The sequence below is a fragment of the Vombatus ursinus genome, unplaced genomic scaffold (genome assembly GCF_900497805.2).
Source record: "Vombatus ursinus unplaced genomic scaffold, bare-nosed wombat genome assembly UNPS02015152.1, whole genome shotgun sequence".
Lineage (NCBI taxonomy): Eukaryota > Metazoa > Chordata > Mammalia > Diprotodontia > Vombatidae > Vombatus > Vombatus ursinus.
The window spans coordinates 3646345-3654859 of record NW_020954930.1 but is presented as its reverse complement, the minus strand read 5'-3'; the positions used below and the strand labels follow the sequence as shown (position 1 = coordinate 3654859).

Here is an 8515-nt window from a genome sequence, read left to right as displayed (position 1 = left end):
GCACCTTTCATCATAAGTCCTACAGAATTGTCTTGGATCATTGTATTGCTGAGAATAGCTGTCATTCACAGTTGATCATTGTACAGTATTGCTTTTGCTGCGCACAGTGTTCTCCTGGTTCTGCTCATTTCATTTTGCATCAATTCATGTAACTCTTTCCATGTTTTTCTGAGAGCATCCTGCTCATCATTTCCTAAAGTACAATAGTATTCCATCACAATCATACACAACAACTTGTTTACCCATTCTCCAATTTATGGGCATCCCCTCAATTTCCAATTCTTTGCCACCACAAAAGGAGCTGCTACAAATATTTTTATACACATAGGTCCTTTCCTTTTTGTTTTTTATCTCTTTGGGATACAGACCTTCAGGTACTAATATATATATATATATATATATGTGTGTGTGTGTGTGTATATATACTATATATATATATATATATATATATATATTTTGCCTAGGCAATGGGGTTAAGTGACTTGCCCAGGGTCACGCAGCTAGTAAGTGTTATGTGTCTGAGGATGGATTTGAACTCAGGTCCTCCTGAATCCAGAGCTGGTGCTCTATCCACTGCACCACCTAGCTGCCCTTGGTACTAATATTTTAAACAATAAGATGTCCATGTTTAAAAAACCAGCCACATGATTTAATCATTAGGAAGAAAAAGATGGACAATCAGTTCATGATTCCTTGCAAAAGAAGCTTCCCAGGTGATCAATAGTCAAGTTACGAAAATCACTTTCGCAGCTATTCAAGGGTGGGTTGGAGTGGGGAAAGGCTAGAGGCAGGGAGTCTAATTAGGAGGCTATAGCACTAGTCTAATTGAGAGAATGATAAAGATTTGAACTAGGGTAGTATTGTGGTTGTTTGTCTGTCATTCTCGAAGAGGACCATGACATAAGGGAGGTGATGCCATGACTCACAAGTGAATTAGATTGAAGCGAGGGAAGGCTGTGCAAAGTCACCAGCCTCACTTAAGGAGCCATCTGGGTCCCAGTGGCGAGATACAGATCAGGACGACTGGAGATGGCTCCTACTAGGGCAGTAGCTGTGTCAGTAAAGAGATAAGGATCCACGTGAGAGATGTTATGGAGAAATAAATGACAAGATTCGAGAATGGATTGGCTATGGGGGATGAATGAGGAAGAGCAATTGAGGATAACATCAAGACTACAAAAGCTGGGTGACTGGAAGGACTAACAGGGCAGTTCTGAAAAGGGGTGGGTTTGGACAGGTTGAGTTCAAGATGCCTGCTGGACAACCAGTTCAAAATGACCAATAGGCAATTGGTGGGGCTTGGGAGAGAAATCAGGACTGGATAAAATCAATCTGGGAATCATTTGTATGGAAATAATTACAAAAGGTTTCTTTATTTTACAATGTGTCACACTGAATGAGTGAATGAATGAAAAAGCATTTATTAAGTGCTTTTTATGTTTCAAGCACTGCTGGTCCTTGCCCTCAAAGAGCTTACATTCCATTGGAGAATACAACACATAAAGGCCAGCGGTGGCCAGAGACAGATGCTTTGGGCTGGAAAGTTAGAGATGGTGAGTAGGGACATTGGGGAGTAGATTGACACAACCTCTCCAAGACCAAAAGAAGAGTCAATTTAGTTCTAGTGGGGGGAGAGGGGAAAGCAGAATTGGGGTGGGGGGGTTGGGGGGTGGAGGGGTGGTGGTGAGCAAAGTGAAACTTGGTTGGGACTTTGCTGAACAGTGCTCTAATGGGGGTTTGTTGTATGTGGGGTCTGGGAGAGGCATTTGCCAATCAAAAAGTGGCATGGAGGGAGAAAACTGAATTTAGTACACGGGCACTCCTTGGCTCAAAATAGCAGACTCACCAAATATATTGAAAATTAGAAAATTCTGATGTCAAGAATATATTATTATGTGCGGTCTTTCTTCAAAGACCAGAAGATCACAGAATCATAGCTCTAGAACTGAAAGAGAATAATAACAACAGTTGAATGAATAAAATGCATTTCTTTTTTAATAACTTATACATATATGGTATTTTTGGTTTTTTTTTGTTTAGGCAATTGGGGTTAAGTGACTTGCCCAGAGTCACACAGCTAGTGTTACATCTCTGAGGCCAGATTTGAACTCAGGTCCTCTTAACTCCAGGGTCGGTGCTCTATCCACTGCACCACCTAGCTGCCCCTAAAATGCATTTCTTAAGCACTTACGATGTGCTAAGAAGTATACAGAAAGGAAAACAAGGCAGTCCTTGCTCTAAGGGAATCTGAAGTCTAGTAAGGGGGAGACAACATTTACAAGAGGGTGGTGGCCAGAGAAGGGTGTTTTGGCTTGAGAAGTCACAGGAATAGTTAAGTGAGATCATAGAGTAGTCAATTGATAGGACCCTTGCCAGAATCAGCATGGTCATACTGATTTGATTAAGGGCACTGCAGCAAGGTAGATGGCAAGGAGATGGCTGGGGTGGACAATCAGACAGCACGCGTCACATGTTCTGCAGTCTGGCTATATATAGTTAGCTACGTGCATCTACAATGGTTGTAAACTGAACGGTTAAGTCAACAAGGGCACTGATGCAGGAGATCTGGTGGTCCATAGAGATGTTTATCTAGCACAGGGGTGGGAAGCCTGAGGTCTGGAGGCCACATGTGGCCCTCTAGGTCCTCAAGGGCAGCCCTTTGACTGAATCCAAACTTGTGAAGTTCCCCACCCCTGATCTTGCGCTTTAAGGTTTTACAAAACACTTTATTTATAGTACCTCATGTCACCCTCACAGCTCTGGGTAGTAATAGCCCCGTTTTATAGATAGAGAAAGTGAGGCCCAGAAGGGCGAAGTGACTTTCCAATGGTCATACAACCAGTAAGTGTTAGAGGTGGAGGAGGGACGGAGGGCTTCAAAAGACCTACGTTGGGGCCAATGGGTTTTTCTTTCTGCTAGACTAAGTTCTATGATGGCAGAGACTTTGTGTTGTTTACATTTTGCATTCCCTCCACCCTAGCACATAGAGATGCTTAACAAATGTTTATTAAATTGACTTGGATTCCACACCAAGCACCTGTGAAGACTTAGGTGAGATATGCCGGGGTTAGACTCATTCTGCTTGGCCCCAGAGGATGGGACTAGCAGTAATGGAGTGGAAGTTACAGAGGCAGATTTCAACTCAATTTAAGGAAAACCTTCCTACCGGTGATATGGGCACTAAAGAGGCTGCCCTGGGAGGGTTTCCTATCACTGGAGGGTCTCAAGCAGAGTCTGGAGAGCTCATGTTGGAGATGTTATACAAAGGATTCTTCATCATATCCAAATCATCATGCCTTCTGAGGTCCCTCCTAACTTTGACATCCTGTGGAGCCTCTCACTCAATCTGCTGCTCTTTCTCCTAGACTCAGGCTTGGGGCAAAGGGATTTGAAGGTAACAAAGTCCTTCCTTATGGCTGCATGGTCAGTCTGCAGCTTAATGATACACTGAGGTTCCCCCCACCCCAATACTGAACTATGCTGCCTAGTTTTGGGACTAGGTCTTGGGGAGGAGTCACTGGGCAAGTCACTGTCTGCCTCAGTTTCCTCGATTGTCAAATGGGGAGAATAACAGCACCTACCTCCTAATGTTGTTGTGAGAATAAAATGACATCATGATTATAAAGTGCTTAGCAGAGTGCCTGGCACATAGTAGGCACTTTATAAATGTTAGCTATGGTTTTTATTATTAAATATCACAATAACTTCCCAATGACTCTCCATTCTTCCATGGTTTTGTTGTTTGGACCAGATCTGTGATTCCATGGATTGGTTTAGGGAATGTGGGATGAGGAAACTCCATCTCCTCTTGCAGATTGGCACCTGCTCTTAAAGAATTGCCTGTGGGCAGCTAGGTGGTGCAGTGGATACAGCTAGGTGGCGCAGTGGAGACAGCACTGGCCCTGGACTCGGGAGGACCTGAATTCAAATCCGGCTTCAGACACTTAACACTTACTGGCTGTGTGACCCTGAGCAAGTCACTTAACCCCAATTGCCTCACCAAAATAATAATAATAATAATAATAATAATAATAATAACCTGGAGTTCTGTGAAGTTGTCACCTATTCAGGGTGACACTGTATATGTCAGAGATAGGAACTGAACCCAGGTAATCCTGAGTCTGAGGCCAGCCCTCTATCCACTACAGCACGATGGCAGGGCTTCCTTTCCTCTACAACAAAGTTAAGAAAAGCCAAGTGTGACACGTCAGCCATACTTGATAAGGAATCCCTCCTTCTGTACCTATCCTCTGCCAGCCCCCTGCTGAGAGAAGGAAAGCTATGTTTCACTGATAGTCCTCTGGAACCAATCTGTCAGTCAATCAACAAATATCATTAACTGCCTAGTATGTGCCTGGCACTGCACTAGGTGCTGGGGACACAAAGACAAACATGAAATAATTTGTGCCTTCAAGGAGGGCATTCCATGGGGGAATGTGCCACATACACACAGAAGTGTGGACAACATAAATACAAGGCACTCTTTTGGGAGGGGGCCCTAGCAGTTGGGGGCGGGGCGGGAAAGGCAAGAAGATGTTGCTCGAACTGAGCTTTGAAGGAAAACAGGGATTCCAAGAGCCAGAGGTGAGAAGAGAAGCGTCGTTAAGCTGCTTGGGAAAGGTAGTGATCTTTGGGATAGCGCGGTGATCACCTGACATCTGACCGCGGTGATAGGCGCCGCCTTCAACACCCCCCCCTTGATGACCCCACCTCGCTGCAACACTGGGTGGGGCGGCAGCCATTTTGTTCGCCGAGCTGAGGCGAACGCTGTCTTGACGTCCACCCGTAATTAAGGCGGGAAGAGACTCTGGAGGCCCTGCCCGTCGCTGTGGTAGGTGTCCGCCTTGCTGCTGTCGCCCCTGCTCCGGCTGCAGCCATCATGCCTTCGCTGCCGCTTCGAGTGGCCGTGGTGTGCTCGAGTAACCAGAACCGGAGCATGGAGGCCCACCACTTCCTCCGCAAACGGGGATTTAGTGTGAGATCCTTCGGGAGCGGGAGTCATGTGAGACTCCCAGGGCCTGCACCCAACAAGCCCAATATTTATGATTTCAAGACAACCTATGAGCAGATATACAATGATCTTCTGAAGAAAGACAAAAAGCTCTACACGCAGAACGGGATCTTGCACATGCTGGATAGAAATAAGAGAATCAAACCTGGGCCAGAAAGATTCCAGAATTGCAATGATCCATTCGACCTGATCCTGACCTGTGAAGAGAGAGTCTATGACCAGGTAGTCGAATATTTGAATTCCAGAGAGCAGGAGACGTGCCAGCCCGTTCACGTGATTAACGTGGACATTAAAGATGACCAAGAAGAAGCCATTCTAGGAGCCTTTCTCATCTGTGAGCTCTGCCAGGGTATACAACACACAGAAGACATGGAGAACGAGATCGATGACCTGTTACAGGAATTTGAGGAGAGAAGCAGGAAGATGTTCCTTCACACAGTCTGCTTTTACTGATGCCCCATGTTGGTTTCCAGGTAGGTCAAGTTTTCTGACTATTCCCTCCTCTCCCTAATTTTTTTTTTTTTGCAATTGGGGTTAGGTGACTTGCCCAGGGCCACACAGCTAGTAAGTGTTAAGTGTCTGAGGTTGGATTTGAACTCAGGTCCTCCTGAGTCCAGGGCCAGTGCTGTCACCACTGCACACCACCTAGCTGTCTCCACTGCACCACCTAGCTTCCTCCCTAAAGACCACTTTCAAATCTCCTTTTTGTTAATGGGTTGTTGTTTTTTTCTTTTTTTTTTTTCCCTTCATGTTGTTTGTTTTTACTTTCAGGTATTTGCCAGAAGGAAGCGGTGTTACCCAAGTAAAGTGTACATATGAAGTAAGAAGAGAGAGCTGCATAAAGGTCGTATGAAGAAGATGAATTTTTTTCCTGTCCCACTTTTCCATATTATAAGTGGGATATTAGCTATGCAGAAGATTTTTTTTTAATAAAAGGTTTATATTGTGTTTCTCCAACTTAGTAATTTCTTTGCTTATGCGTTTTTCTTTCACAGTATACAGAGATGTGAAAAAAGCAATGGAGTGTATGTTGCTAGGTGTGAACTTGGAATTGTCTTCTGACCTCAGAACAGAAGGGTTCGTTGCTTCCTTGTTTTTTTTTTTCCAGGTTTGTTTTTCTTTTCAGGCAATTGGGGTTAAGTGACTTGCCCAGGGTCACACAGCTAGTACGTGTCAAGTGTTTGGTCTGAGGTCAGATTTGAACTCAGTTCCTCCTGAATCCAGGGCCGGTGCTCTATCCACTGCACCACCTAGCTGCTCCGCTTCCTTGTTTTGAAGCCAGATCTGGTAACATTGCACTAAGGGGAACAGGATCAGTTCTGATCTGCTGGATCCAGCAGGATTCAAGATCAGTTCTGCAAAAGGAAATTTAACAGTGAGTAGGGGAACAGCAGCAGCGATACCATTCCGACTGGCCACTGTCAGCAACACAGTCATCTCCAGGGACCCTGGCCCTCCTCACAATGCCCACCTCTTCACTCAGAAACCTTTCTTTCTGTTGGACACATCTGATTGGTCTTGGTGCTCTAAAAAGTTCAGCACAGACTCTGAGCTAACCTTATTGTGGTTTGTTTTGGTTTGGTTTTAGATTAATCAAAAAAGTAAAAAGTTCCCAGAAGGGTTTTTTTTTGTTTTATGACTCTGAGAGAGTCTTCCAAGCAGTTTCGAAGGTTGGGTGCCTGTAGCACAAAAAGCCTCCCCATCACCTTGGAGAGCTCCTCCAAGCCCCAGGTCTCTAGATCATTGGAGAGGCACAGAGGGGCAGCTCTGATTTACTTCATTCTGCCCGAGATAGCTTGATGGCTCTGGGAGTAGAGAAGGGGATGGATGGAAGAGATGTCCAAGCGGCAGAATCAGCAAGATTTTGTGCCTGATTAGATATGAGAGATGAAGGACAATGCAGAGCTAAGGGTGACAGGGTAAGTTCCAAATCAAGATTGATCACTACAGCAATCAGGGTTGTGAATATTGCTTTCCTTATGTTATTGTGTGCATAGTTATCACCTGTACTTTTCAAAGTCCACCTCCAATGCCACCTTCTCTAAGAAGTCTTCCCTCATCCTCTTCCCCCCTCCACACCCCAGAATAGTGACCTCTCCCTCACCTGAAATCAGAGCCTTTTGTTTAAGGCAGTACCTTATTTTCATGCTTAAATGAAAAAGTAGCTAACAAATAGTGCTTTCAAGTTTATAAAGCACTTTGCACACATTATCTCATGCAATCTTCTTTCACAGAAACTCTCTGAGACCAGTAGTGAATATATTATTATCCATCCCAATTTGACAGAGGAGAAAACTGAGACTCAGGTAGGCCCAGTATCACATAGCTATTAAGTGGTAGAGCCAGTACTCCAACCTAGGCTTTGGTGAGAGAAAGATTGTGGAGAAGAAAGAGCAGGAGAAGGAACTGAGCTGAAGAAAGGGAAGGAATTGTGAGGGACATCTGGAGGGTTTGGGGAATTATGAAAAATTGAATGTGGGGGGGAGGAATCTGGAAAAGGGCTTAAGAAAATGGAGCAGGAGAAGATGGAGGACACATGCTGAAGAAGACATGTTAGAGCTTAAAGAGAAAGACGTGAGGTGAAGGAGAAGAAATCAAGTAGAAAGATTTGAAGAAAAGGAGGACCAGAAGGAGAAGGACCTGAGGAAAAAGAGGAGGAGGAGAAAGAGGAGCAGGACTGTAGTACAAGAAGGAAGTTGGCAAGAGAAGGTAAGTAAGATTATGAAGTCTTGGGCGAAAAACTGAAGTAAGACCTTAGGGACACAGGCAGTATTTTCATTACTGTTGCCAAAGGTTAGGGCTTCAGAAAAAAGGGCAGATTTGGAAAGTGAACAGCTAGATAAAATAATTATATCTGAGAATGGGATCTAGATTTCTAGACACAGCTTAAAACATTATAGGAATGAAAGTCTCCTGGTCAGGGATGGAGTGCCCCTGACAAGGGTGGGTAAGAATACATTTATATTTTTTGTGGTAGCAAAAAACTAAAAACAAAGCGTTCCCACTAGTTGGGAAATGGCTGAATAAAGGACCTTGGGCCATTTCCCTTTTTTTTTAGGCAATTGGGGTTAAGTGACTTGCCCAGAGTCACACAGCTAGTAAGTGTCAAGTGTTTGGTCTGAGGCCGGATTTGAACTTGGGTCCTCCTGACTTCAGGGCCGGTGCTCTATCCACTGCCCCCCCTTTCTTCTTTACACTATCTTCATGATCTCATCAACTCTCTTGCATTCAATTATCTTCTCTATTAAGATGATGCCTAATTCTACATATCCACCACTCATCTCATTTGTGAGCACCAGTCACACATCACCAACTGCCTGCTGGATATCTCCACCTTAATGTCCCACAGGTACTTCAAACTTAACATGTCCAAAATATAACTCATTATCCCCTCTGGTTCCCACCCCTTGTTCAATTGTGTCCAACTCTCCGTGACCCCCATGAGGTTTTCTTGTCATAAGATACTAGAGTGGTTTACCATTTCCTCCTCCAGCTCATTTTGCA

The 8515-nt window shown here is 44.5% G+C and overlaps 1 pseudogene; it reads left to right on the top strand.

Moving 5' to 3' along the window:
* The first annotated feature begins 4879 nt into the window (after positions 1-4879).
* Positions 4880-5464, top strand: LOC114031343 (annotated as a pseudogene).
* Positions 5465-8515: the final 3051 nt, after the last annotated feature.